This window comes from Triturus cristatus, chromosome 5_2, assembly GCF_964204655.1.
Source record: "Triturus cristatus chromosome 5_2, aTriCri1.1, whole genome shotgun sequence".
NCBI lineage: Eukaryota > Metazoa > Chordata > Amphibia > Caudata > Salamandridae > Triturus > Triturus cristatus.
The window spans coordinates 543,111,175-543,125,340 of record NC_140588.1 but is presented as its reverse complement, the minus strand read 5'-3'; positions in this window follow the sequence as shown (position 1 = coordinate 543,125,340).

Sequence of the window (14,166 nt, the reverse complement as noted above, 5' to 3'; positions counted from 1 at the left end):
AGGTAGGAATGGGATATTCACTTGCTGACACTATTGTAGACCAAGCTGAGCTTGCCATCAACTTCCACATATGTCACTGAACAGTTGCTCATTTGTACATTACATTGTACAATTAGAGACCTACATGGGGCGTTTAGACTATTCCAGGCAGCCAGCAATCCTATCAGGTCCGAGGAGCTCATGGCTTCAGCTCACTTCGTAGAGGATTGGGGAGTTATTCCTGTCTTGCTGAAAGGGGTATCAAGGCTTTCTGAGTAACAGACGGTGTACTGGTTGCCCTAAATGTTGAAGAGTTTGCCAACGTGGGACCATAATTATAGCACTCCCTCTGCACAATATTCTGTCTTCCAAAGCATAACCTTGTCCTTGAAAAACACAAGGAGTGTTCTGTTTGTACATGAAGATAATTTGGGATCTTCTTGCTCAGCATCACCATGCCTCGCATAACAGTCCTGTTTAGGGAAATCTAGCAAAATCAGGGCTCAACGACCTGTGAAAATTGATGATTAAAATACTGTGAAAATAACTCTTTTAAATCAATGTCAATTAAATGTTGATGTACAATAAACATGAGAAGCTTACACCTATGCAGCACTATGGTTTAGAGACACTAAATAACTAAACAATAGAAACTGTACTTGTTGAATGTTCCATTACAGGTCAAGTGTTGATGGTAGTCTTAACAAGAAACCTATACAGTACAATATACATCACCTTATCACCTTTGTAAATGTAACCGCTTACATACTAGTTTCACCGAAGCATTGGTTAAGGTGCAGAACAGGATTATACTTTTTCAGCTGACTTATTCATAATGATCTAGAGAATGGAACTCTGCCTTATCAACCTAACCAATATTGTAGAATGAGGCCTGATGCTATGCAGCAGAGTCCCGTCTTTGTAGTATTTCCTTTGACTGTGTAGAGATGCAGTGTACTCTAACATAAACTTAAGATACTTAAGGTCTTATTTATGAGAGCCGTGCATCACCTTTCACCACGTAAAGTGGTACATGCATAACACAGGTCTCTCATAAAGATTTATGAAGCCCCGCAAAGCCACCCTGTGAGGCCTCATAAATCATGAGTAAGGCGAATCAGGGCAAATTGCTGCATCACCTTACTCTGTGCCCGGGATGCATTTCATTGGCATTGCGGTGGGTTTTCCCATACAACACCCATGGAATTTGACACTGTCCCAGATTTACAAAGTGATGCAAACCTGGTGAAGCAACAACTCCGTACACCTCTTGAGGTGTGGCGAAATGAGGAGAAATATGTTTATTTCTCCTCATTTTTAAGCCTATAGCAGCAGCGCTTTGCAAGGCATGCAGTTTTCAGTATGAAGTGGAAGCTCTGTGGAAGCTCTGCCCACTCTCCGCCCATCTTTTTCATTGGCTTGTGTCTTAAATTCTGCCTTCGATTGGTTTTAAGCTTGTTAGTTCCTCCTTATGACGGCCATGACAGCACCAATTCCAGTCGTCTTCTATAACTAATTAAAACCAGAAGCTGTCACATTAACAAAGCTTATGGTATCTTCCATGGTGCTAAAACTGAGCCCCACACTCTTGGTTTGGCACTCTGGTAGATAAATAATGCATTTCGCAAACAACAACCAACAGTTAAACTATAGATTCTTTTTTCACATTAATTTTCAATAATATGCAGAAATAAGCCCCACATAGACCAGTCCGATCATCCTTTCTTTTGTGCTCGAACCAAGGTGTAAGACATTCTATTCAAAGCATGGTTCAACACAATATAAATATATATACAAAACATATATGTTCTGAGATTAAATACTGATCATTTTAATGACCTAGGAGGGCCATGTTGAAAGGAGAATTGCAAGACCAATGTTATGCTGTCTAGCTATTTTTGTAAGATGCTCAGGTGGGCAGCCTTCCTTTCTGACGGAAAAAATGCAGATTCCCAATATTTTGAGGTAAGAGAAAAGTTTGTCTTCCATGCATCCCAAAGATCTCGTGCGCATGGACTTGTGAGGTTGTTAACCCTATTTTGTGACTGCACCACAGGCTAATAGAAACTAAATGATTTGAGGAAAATGTCGTTGTAATACTGCATCAATTAAAGTACACTGTCAATGCAATTGAAAAGTGGACAAGTGTGTTGCGCAAGTCTTGATGCATGTAGAATTTCCTAAGAATGGTGGGCACTGCCAAGAATATGGTTATAAATTGGTGTGCTGTCGCTCCGAGATTGTTTTTTTTCTCTGAGTGTATATACATTACACGTAAATACATTTCTCTTTGGCAGGAAAATATTCACAATACGATAAAGAGAACAAAATAACTTTGCGTCCCATGAGCCAGGTGAGATCCCTCTAAAAGAAACCCCCTGTGATTCTCCCACCTCTGCACGGTGAGGGATAAGCGTGAATTTAGTAGGGTGGGTACATCGATGATTTACGGTGGTATTGAAACTTCGTCAACATCATCAAAATCCCCTACCCTGGTCTGTACTGGAGGCAGCAATCAACGTGAAATATACTATGTCAAAATGAAACAAATTTGATCCACAAACCATCAATTCATTTGCCTAACCAATGGTGTACAGTGGCGCTTATCATGAAAGAACACTCCAGATACATAAATTAGCGCAACATCATACAACAAAGGAGTAACTAGCAAGGCTCACGGAAGCTATGCATGGTGGAGCTTGAAGTCATGCGGTGTGATCTTTGTGGAAGGTAAGTGGACTAAAGTTGATCTCAAAGTGTCGGCCATAGGTATAAAACGGACGTCTGGAAGTTCTGCATTTTTTGTTGTAGCAAACTATAGTTTATCTTTCGGGTATGAACAAAGCTCTTTGCTGCATTTTTCTGGAGGGATGGAGTTCTTAAGAAGATGCAGATATTATATTGCCACTATAATTTGGCTTATGATGTGATTCGAGAAATTTACAGAGCTATCAAATGAGAATCCAGGTGATTTGGCTTCTGGTGAGTTATGGAGTGTAGCACCTATGAGGATAATTCATTAAGCCATATTTGTATTGATGAGTGAAAATTATGCGAATGGCGAAGCACACACTTGGTCTTGTTTAGGCTAGGTTTGAGCGACAATGCAGATGTCCAATCAATGATCTGTTGAGGGGATTTTTTAGGTTGCTAATAAAGAGGGTTTAGATACCTTAAGGTATAGTTGGGTGTTGTTGGTGCACTGACGTGGAGTTATTATTTCTACTTGTAACGTTCCTGGCATGGCTGAGTAGAGGCTAATGTTGTTGGAGATCTCAGACGATCCTTAGAGAATGCCACAGTTTAGATAATTAAATGATATCTGAATGCATCAAGTTTAATGAATTGTGTTCTGTAGTCTGGAGGGAGTCGGTCAACTAAGTATAGTGTCTTAAATGCTCATTCTGGTTGAAAGAATGCTCCGAAACTCTGCCTGATTCATAGTGTCAAAAGCTGGTGTTGAATTTTAAAGCACTAGTTGTGAGGAAATGCCCCTTTTTGCTGTTTGTTAAATATTGCTGATTTTTAGACTCAGCACACTGAGGCACTGCTGGCTAATGCCCACTGTATGTGCTCTGACTCCTACAACATGTAGAAATTGTCTTATTCCTGATTGGCATATTTAACCCTGCTATCGACTAGTGTGACAAGTAAAACCAGGTTTCAAGGTCTACCATTCAGCATGAAGATTGCAGTTTAATCCTTAAGTATAACCTGTTTTCACAGTTTAATACCTCTCTTTTAAATATTAGTAAATCACCCCTTGGTACACCTGTAGGCCATGAGATAGGGTCCATAATATTTAAAAGTGGGACATGTTGAACACTAATGTTAACATATCCCAACAATGACCTAAAAGCTATTTTCATTGTGGCAGGCCTAGCTGTCCTATGTAGACGGCAAAAGTACAGATTACTATAGTTACACTGCTAACTCAGGAAAGGGACCAGCTAGAAAAATAATTAAAGCACTATTTTTAATAATTATTAAAAAAATATTTCAATGATGACGTTCAATTGTAAATAAATGTTAAGGAAATGTAACTTTTAAAAAGTTATATTTCCCTGCCCAAAGTTCCAGGAGGCTAATTTGCATTAACTCTCTACCAACTCCCAGCCTGTGCTCAATACGGGAAAAGGTGCAAAAGAGGTGATACATGCCTCCCAGAGGCAAACAGGCTGAAATGAATGGGTAGAGATGGCTCCTCTGTGCTCTGTTGAATATGTGTGGGGACTGTGAGTATCCTGTTGACACCACAATGTCAAATGCCGGTAGACAGATCTGTTGCGCTAAAACTAAATATTAAGTGGCAATAACATGACACAAAACATGTAATGCCACTCTACAAGTAAGAATGTTACAATTAAAGAACAATGGCATAAGCTACAAAATTCTCCAGTAAGCAAACATAGTGCAAAAGAATGGTCTGTGCAGCTGTCTTCTTACAGATATTATCACAATAGCAAGCGTCATACAGGTTATCTAATAACAAGATCAAGCCCAATAACCAAGATTTAGTAACAGTGGCCAAGAGCAGAACACCCAACCTGATTTGCAAACACAAAGGGGCAAATTTACAGGGACTGGCACATCTCTGCATATTAGCAGGGATGCACCAGTAACGATGCGACACGTAAAAATACCCTTGTGCCACCACAAATCCGTCACATATACAATGCGGCGCACCATAGCGCAAGGATAATCAGATGTGTGTTCTATCTTTTGTCATAAGGGCAGCGCATTGCTGAAGTCATGTCACAAGCACGATGCAACTCCAGCAATGCTCAGGGGCACCCTTAACCTCTTGTGCTGCATCACTCCTTACGCCTGCTTCAAGCAGGCGTAAGGTTTTGACGCATTGGGGTCATAAAAGTGACTCAGTGAAATCATGTAGATTTCACTGCGTCACTTTTACGAGGCTTTCTTGCGACGGAACGCCCACCCTGCATACATTATTCCTGACACAGGTATAATACAGCTCAGGGCTTTACAATGTGATGCATCTCACTAGATGCGTCACGATGTAAATATGTTGCATAGTGGCGCATTGTTTAAGACGCTGCTGCGTCACAGAGGTGACGCAACAGTGTCGTAAAGATGTCACAAGGGGCTTGTAAATCTGCACAAATGTTCTAAGTTTAAGAGTGTATGCCCAGCAAATATAATACCCATAACCTGCACCGGACTAATGTTGGTGCCTGTCTATCATTTTCTCAAAAGAATAAAAAAGAAGCAATTAGCCACCTGCAAGTGTTATTGGAGCTGGTTAGGAAAGTGAAAGGGAGAGCTTGAGTGCCAGAAGTGTTACAGTGTTAAATTAATATCTTCTTGCATTTATGATTTCCTTTTTAATCTCTTCTAGAAATTGTAATCTCTTTTAGAAATGTATCAAATTGGATTCTCCCCACATGTAGTAGGCATCCCGATTCATCATCTATGACACATATCTGTAAAATTATTCTTAGGCGAGAACCTCAAATAAGTTCCTTTAGCCAGCCACATTTTAAGGCCCCCATTTTCCATCCATCGATAAGCACTTCTACAGATACCAAAAACCCTAGGTTGTTCATTTATTTACAATTTTCTTTACTTCTCTCACCCTGATTCTTTGGGATCTGAACTGGATTTCCTTTTCCCTTTACATTGTCTATATATCTACCATGCTCTTGCCATTCCTCTCTCTTCATACCTACCTTTTGTCCTCTGTGTTCTTCCCTCTTTTAAGATCTTACCTGTGCCTCCACCCACTTTACAAGTTGCTTAATTCTTTCATTTCATTGAACCCAGTGCTTTCTTCTACTTTTACCTTTGTGTCATAAGCCCTGGCCTGTGCTCATCTGTGTATGCCAGGCAGGCATAGAGACACACTCCATCTTCAGAGGTGATTGAGTCTTCCACAACACAAGAGGTCAGTAGTACATGCAGTGGTGATGCCGTTTGGCATGCGGCTTCACGGCTGTAACACTGCAATACATGAACACAGAAATGAAGTAAAAAGAAACTACAGGTCAGAGTGTCACAGGACTTCCGCAAGGCTTGCAATGATGGCAACCACCTTGGAAAATAGGAATATATGTTCCACATGATTCAGAGTGTTCTATGTAGGCAATCAAGATATTTGTTTGCTGTAGCCAGAAACTTGTTGCTAGGAGACTGGAACTCATTGCAGTTTTATCTAGAATTTTTAAAGACTTTCTGCATAACACTTAAAATCAGGAATTAGAGTTTGATTGGCACATTAATACCGGAGTCATTCTTTTCAAGGATTACAAACTTCATTGCACTTGTAAACAATAGGAGCTAGATTTTGTAGTATTTGAATAACATATGCTATTAAGGTATCACCAGAGGTAGGAATGAGAACATATATTGATGGGAGTAAAAGCATAGCACTAATAAGAGACCATTTTCTTACAGTATATTTCATCAGTGGCGGCTCCTCCTCTAAGGAGGAGGACCATAGCTCCACTATTCGTTGAGCAGTGGATAATAGAAATAAAATGGTAATAACAAGAAGTTATTATCATTTTATTTTCCTTTGCGACTCTGGGTGGGGCAAGGCTGGTTCACCACAGAGGGAGCAGGAGTGGTTTGCACTCCCTCCCTACATATGCATGATTCTTTGACTGGCCCTCTAGAATCATGTGTAGTCATGCATAGTTGGCATGTTCTCCATTGGGCTGTGTTGCACCAAACCATGGAGAACATGCTCAGCCTACACGGGCACAGCCTGACCAATCACAATGCTGCTCCTGCAGTGTCGTGATAGGCTGGCAGAGTCCGGAGGCCTGGGTGCCTAGGGTTCCGCCTGAGCTGGGAAGAAGACAGGAAGATAGAGGAGAGGCATGCGGCAGGAGCAGCGGCAAAGCAGGTACGTTTTTTTTTTATCCTTTCATCCCTGCCGACCGCCAACCATCCCCGTTCAGAGGCAGCCACCACTGGATATAACTATGTGTTGAGAATCACTCAGTCCAAACCCTTGATTTACAAATCACTAAAGTTATCTGCATGGTTTATTTTATCTTTAAGCTCTAGGAAGTCATAGAATTCTCACAAACCATGGAGAGTGGGTTATATTTTGCGTTTTTCTGGGGAGCGTGGCCACAGCAGCCACCAAGATGGCCGAAACCTTATGAGCTTCATGCGGTTGTAGTCACTAACGCCACTCAATCATGGCCATCATATCCATAATGCCCCAGACAAAGCGATGCTGCTGCTCCTGATGCCGTTGTCGGTCCCACGGCTGTGTTAACTAGCCAGACATTTACCCTCCTTAGGGTGGTCTGCGAGGCTTGGTGCTGCCTTGTAGGCCCTGCGGCAACAGGGACCACGGGTGAGCCCGAGGCCAGGACTACCCAGTTCCATGGTGCCCCAGACTGCCCATAACTTCAAGCTGCTGCCTGGGGGTGCAACCTGCATACCCATTGCACCCCACTGCCTGGACTAACTGGAGGCATTGCCCCTGCACCGGCTGGCCTGCCAGATGGTTGTGCTGCAGCCCTGGACCCCTTGCATCACCAAGGGAGAGACTAGTGAGTGGGCCTTTCCTGGGGGGCTCCCTTCACTTAGGCTCCTTCTCTTTGGAACGGCCCACCCACTCAGGCCCGGGGGGGGGGGTGGCATGACACATTTTGGGCCTAACTGACAATTGGACTCTGACCCTGGTGGTGCTCCAGCTCCAGATTGCTGTGGCTGCTGGTCTTGGGGCCATGGAGAGGGGCCTTGCTCAACTGTGCTTTGCTATGTCTGCTGGCTTGGACCCTGGTACCTCCTGCTACATTTTGCAGGTACCTGATCCTGGGCCCTGTAGCGACTGGATTTGTCTGTGGGAGAGACAGTATGTCTCAATCATTAGTTCCCTTCTACAGATCCCTTAATCTGTGAAGCCTGATTGCTGCATTTGTTCTGATATGTTCAGTGAGCAACTTTGGTTTACCGCACAGGTGTCCGCAAGTGATTCATAATCTCTGAGAATAGACCACAGATCAATTCGTGGGCGTCTATACAACAGCTTAAACTCCTGACTTTTTGACTGCGATGTAATGGGATAATGTCCACTGCTTAAAAAACGAAAAGCCCTTTGAGACCAACATTACAACACTTTTGGATGATTGAAGCCATCAGTTCAACTGATTGATTTGGCTTAGAGTCAAGATATAAAGGGGTCAACCTTTTAAATAATATTGTCCTGAGGATGGTCTTGTTAAAGAAAATTTAGAGACCGAAACGTCGACTCTCACACTGTTTTCCATCGAAAAATTATTTTATTGTGGTGAAAAAGTGTTTGATAAATTTGAAAGTGAAGGCATGAAGAATTGATTTATTTCCTTCCTTTGTATGAATATTTGTTGCTATTTGAAGTACCCTTTTTGCACTGTGAATATTAATTCAATTTTTATGTATGCACCCGACTTTATCTTTTCCTTTTTCCTCCTTTTTATTCATTCATTGTATTTAGGTTGATATGTGCTGATACATTCAAATTATCTGTAACTTTTTTCCAGTTACACTGAACCTATTTAAGAATATAAAACGTGCCAGGAAATAATAATTGTAGGAATTTAATCAACCTGCATCTAATTCATTATTGGAATTATACAAACTAATTGTTAAACAAATCCCCTGAAGGCACCTGTCTACCTGTTTATTCATATTTGCCCGAGCCCTCAAGGGTATATTGGGTTGTCCACTGTGTTTACTCTCCTCCACCACCAGGACACATCCATTTTGCTCTACCCAGACTTCATTGCCACTGTCCAGGAGGCCCGTCAAATATTCGATGATGTCAAGTCTTCTTTCTGCAAGCTAGGTATTAAATATGCTATGCTCTACCCAGCCCGGCTGTGTGTCGTGATTGATGGGAGGCCTTGCAGCCACCATGCCGGAGTGCACTGGGTCGCTGGCTCCTTCGCAGCAGTCTCCTATGCATTGAAATGGCCTGGATGCCGGATTTCTTCCTCAGGATTAGGCTGTATTTGCACAGCGAGTATGGATTGTCTTGGCCCCAGTGCCTCACTCATCATTGTCCATCATTAATGTTGCCTGCATGTGGTTGTTTCTCTCCCTCTCTTTCACGTATCCCTTTAACAGCTGTCCACACCACGCTGTGACATCGTCTCTCCCCCATGGTGATCACCGTATTAACGTTGTTGGGATCGTTTAGTATTTTGCTTCTCATTTGTGGGACTAACAGGATGGTTTTTTATCTAGTGTTGGTGGGGGTGGGGGTAAGGGAGTTAATGTAATGCATTCTCCACAGTTATTTGCTTATATGCCTCTCAATGTAAATCAGCCACACCATGCTACATGGCACGACATAGCATTGCACTCCAATCGCAAGCAAGTTCTCTCCTGGCATAGGCTAAAATAGCCTTTCTTCAGGAAACACATTACTCAAAGATTGGCTCCCACTTCTATGCAATGGCCCGGGGAACACACTGCTACTTCTCCGGTTACAGTTCTTATTCCAGTTGGTAATGTATCCTAAAACATTAAAGAGCCTCATTCTCTCCATCAATGCCATTCGGACCCCAATGTTAGATATCTGTTCCTAGGGGCATCCTAGCTGACAAACAGATGCTATTAGCCAATATATACGCCCCAAATACTGATGACCCTTACTTTTTTTCAGGATATATGGACTTTTATGGAACAGGCTGACGTTGACTTTGTAATTCTAGGTGGGGATTTCAACATGCTACATCACCCCAACATTGACTCCAACAGCACCCAGCTAGCGGTAAGCCTTGATCACAGGAGGTACTTCAACATATCACAGACACTCATGCTTTACAGGATATCTAGCATGCCCATCATCTGTAAAGACTGGGTTATACCTTTTACTCTGCTCCTCATGATGGCTTGATGCAGGTGGAATACTGGTTTCTTGCCACTAACGCTTCACTCTGGGCCATAGAGGTAAAACTCTTGCTGTGGACTCTGATCATAGTCCAGTTCTCCTTATGGCTGCAGATCAGAACGCACCTGGTGGTTCCCTGGTGAGGCCATTCATGATCCTGCCTTCCAAAGTGAGTTACATGACTGAATCATAGAATATTTCACATTGAACTCGGAGACCATCTCGTTGCAAGCAACCTTGTGGGAGGCCTCTAAGACATATATTTGTGGAGTGTGCATATTTAAGCACATGGGTATCATTCACGATATCCACTCCCAAATACAACGCATTGAAACAGACCTCCAAGACATTGACCAAACTGCCTCTAAAGGCAGAGACCCCCAATTGCATCGCCACATGATTTTGTTACCCACATTTTGTAATCTGACAGATAGGTAGCTTGCCTACCTGGGGAAGCATGCTAGGGCTCGATGCTATGGTAAAGGAGAGCAGCTTGGCCTCACTCTGTGCTACTGCTCCATCCTAACTGCTTGAATAGCTATGTCACTGAATTACGCAAAGACTCTGGGATCTCTGTGTTCTAAGGAGAGGACACTCTGGCAGAGCTCCAGCACTTTTATGTGCGCCTCTATACATCCTGCATGCCTGACGATGTGCCAGAGATCTCATTGCATTTAGTGGAGATCACAATAGTGTGGCTCAACTACAGCCATAGACAATTTCTTAGCAAGCCGATCTCTTGTGAAGAGGTCACCCAGACAATCGACACCTTGGACAGGTCCAAGGCCCCTGGCCTTGATGGCCTAATAGGGGCATTTTATGAAGCTTTCAAACAGCAACTTGTCCCGCATATCTTAGCATTGTATGATGAATCACTGGAAGTAGGTATGCTACCACCCACACTATACAAAGCAGTTTATGTATCTCATACCACCCCTTATGTACCTCATACCACCCCTTATCTCTCCTAAATCTTAATAACAAGATTTTGGCTAAAATCCTCGCTACCAGATTATCCCTCTTGATGGAACAATTAATATCTCCTGCCCAGTCTGGCCTTGTCCCCCATTGATCTACCTCCCTTAATTTACACACCATCTTCACAGTTCTCAACAGGATCTCCCCCACAACCCCTCCATAGTTGCTTATTGGAAGCCAAAAAGGCATGTGACTTCCAGGAGTTGCCCCTTCTGAAAGCTGTCCTGACCAGACTGGGACTTCCCACTGTGTTCATCTCCCTGGTCATGCTTTTGTATTCCAGTCCCATAGCGCACCTGCCAGTCAAGGGCTCACTAATGGAGGCGTTCCCTATTATGAGAGGGGCCAGGCTTGGCTAACCCATATCTCCTGTCTTTTTTATCATTGCAATGGACTCCTTGGTCCTTCTTCTGCAGGAAAGCCATATGCATTGGTGCCTCCAAATTACTAATGACCACATACCTGAGAGAGACCAACTCGGGCATCTTCCTCACTCTTCAATTTTACCAAGGGCCTCCCAGTTCACCCCAGGGCATCTAACTTATTTCCATGATTTTCTGGACCTGGTGGAGACTCCGAAGACCATTTGGAGGTGGTCCCGTCTATTCGCCTGCCCTCCCTCTATCAAACAATCCCTGGCTGCCCATCACATGTTAAAAGTTAATACAGTGCACCAGTGGTGGATCGCAGTGGGAGTGCTGCGGGCAGTGGGGCGGGTGGGGGAGGGGCAGGGTGGGGGATAGTGGAGTCCGAAATATGACAGAACAGAGTAAAGTAAGTAAATAAATAATTAAAACAATGTACCTTGAGTGCGCTGCATCACCAACTCGGCAATGAAGCGCGCGCAAGGTAAATTGTTTTATTTATTTATTTACTTTATTTACTTTGCTCCGTTCTGCCGTATGTCGGAGTCCACTACCCCCCCCCCAACCGGCCCCTCCCTGCCTCACCGCCCTACAGCACTCCCTCTGCGAGCCGCTACTGCAGTGCACTTGTCTTCATCACGAGCTTCGTACCATGGTCGACATCTTTCCTAATGGCCATGTTCTGACACATTCCGACGACACCCACTTCCAGAACGCCTCTTATATGGACCACTTCATGTTACAGTGACTAAATAATACACTATGCTCTCTGCTCCCTTCCTATCCCTTAGCTCCTGATGACTTTCTACCTCTGACGCTTGTTGTCTCGGATTCTGATGGAGACTTGCTGATCTCCTGGTTATACCGACTCTGCATGGCTACGAAGCCTGACACTATTACTTGCGTCCGAGATGCATGGAGGTCGGACTTGGGCTCTCCCCTCACAAAATAGATCTGGTCCTATTGCTGCTCATAGACCCAACGTATATCAGTCAACCACCAACATAAACAATTACATTTTAAATGTCTACATCATGCATACCTCTCTCCCTCCAACATAGCAAGATTTGACCCCATACGATCCAACTGCTGCCCTAAAGGTTCATTACTGAGTGCCAATTTTGCATACCTAACATGGTCTTGTCCAACGATATGCCTGTACTGGGTGTCCTACGTCACCCACAACAGCCATGGCCAGAGTGGCGGTCGAGCAGGATTTCCTTTTAGCACTTTTGGGCTTCACCTGTGACATCCCCAAGTGTCGGCGCCAGTTTCCGAAGATGGCACTCTTGCTGGCCAAGCGAGAGGTGGCGCTGTATTGGGTTAACGATCCCCACACCTACAGCTTGGCTTAAAAGCATGACGTATTGTGATGGCATCAGCAAGGACTGTGCACTACTCCAGCCTCGCACTTCTCCCCCTAAAGATTTTTGGCAACCCTTGTGGTACTGCCTTCTCACACTCGAGCCTGATACTTCAGACTCACAAAGCCCTTTACCTCCATTTCTTCTCTGTTCCTTTCTCCTCGCATTGTATAATATGTCCCCCAGTCTCGTCACAGCCCGGTTCCTTCATTTACATATAAACTGTGTGTGAAGATGTTGTTCTGCTCATGACTGTATCATGTTTATGATAGTCCTTATAATTCTTTACCATGCATCAACTGTGCTCCTATGTGCAATGTTATTTCACAAAAATATTTAGCGTTTTTCATATCATATGTCATAGTAGAAATAATGAACTTCTTTTTTTTTTTTAATTTTCTTTATTGATTTTATATCATCAAAAAGCCAGGACACAAACATTATATAGCATATAGACCAATTGGTAATATCATCAAATAGATCACAACATAAGCAATACAAAAACGTAAAATTCCATTCATAGCCAATTGAGAACTGGAGACCATAATTTTAACCCAAGTGCCCTTCTATTCTTACCCTTTGTTTTATAGACAGCAGTTTCCAGATGATAGACAGACAGTAATTTGGCTTGCCAATAGCTAAAAACGGGTGGTTCAGCATCTAGCCAGTGTGTAGTAATACAACAGCGAAAGATAGACATGCATATAAATAAGAATCTATCCTCCAAATCAGTTCTTGAACAAACACTACTAGTTTGTACACCTAAAATAACCAGTTCTGCTGAAATTTGCGTTTGGACACCTAAATAGGTTGACAAAAAATTCTCTATATCACGAATGAAATGACTTAGCTTTGGACACAAAAAAAACATATGTATCGTATCTGCTGCATTTAAATCACAACGGTTACATTTGTTCACTTTGCCTGGTGCCCATCTCGCCAATTTAGCAGGCGTATAGTATAAATCATATATGGACATAAAATGTTGGCTCATTAATGATCCATTATATAATGTTTTAACAGAAATTCCTATAACTCTATGCATGTCCAAACTTGGCACGTTAAGTTTCTTTATCCATTTATCTTCTAACATCAATATATCATCTTGATAATGCTCCATCAGCACTTGGTAAATATGGCCGATTCTTGGTCGTTTCCGAAGTGCTTCAATAATTTTGACCTTCTGAAGCACATTTTGACTTTCAGAACAATTTCTATCTAGAAAACTCCGAATTTGTAAAAACTTAAAAAATTCAGATCGTAAAAGACCATATTTTTGTTGTAAAAACGAAAAAGACCCTATATGTTGGCCCTCCATCAAATCACCCACTTGGGTTATCCCAGCCCGATGCCATCTATACATAATAGGGTCTTTAAAAATATCAGGTAACAAAGGGCAATTGCTTAAAGGTGTATAATAGTTTAAATTAGTAGTAAATCCAATTTTCTTTTTAATTTTCTTCCAGATCTCAAAGACGGTTAAAACAATTTTAAATTTAGTTTTCTTGTAATAACTTGGTTCAATGATGCGAACTAAACATTGACGAGCTTCCTGTCCCAGTAGCATCTCATAGATTGAAGGTCTTATTGCCTCATCCAGATAAGCTTCTTTAAACAATAA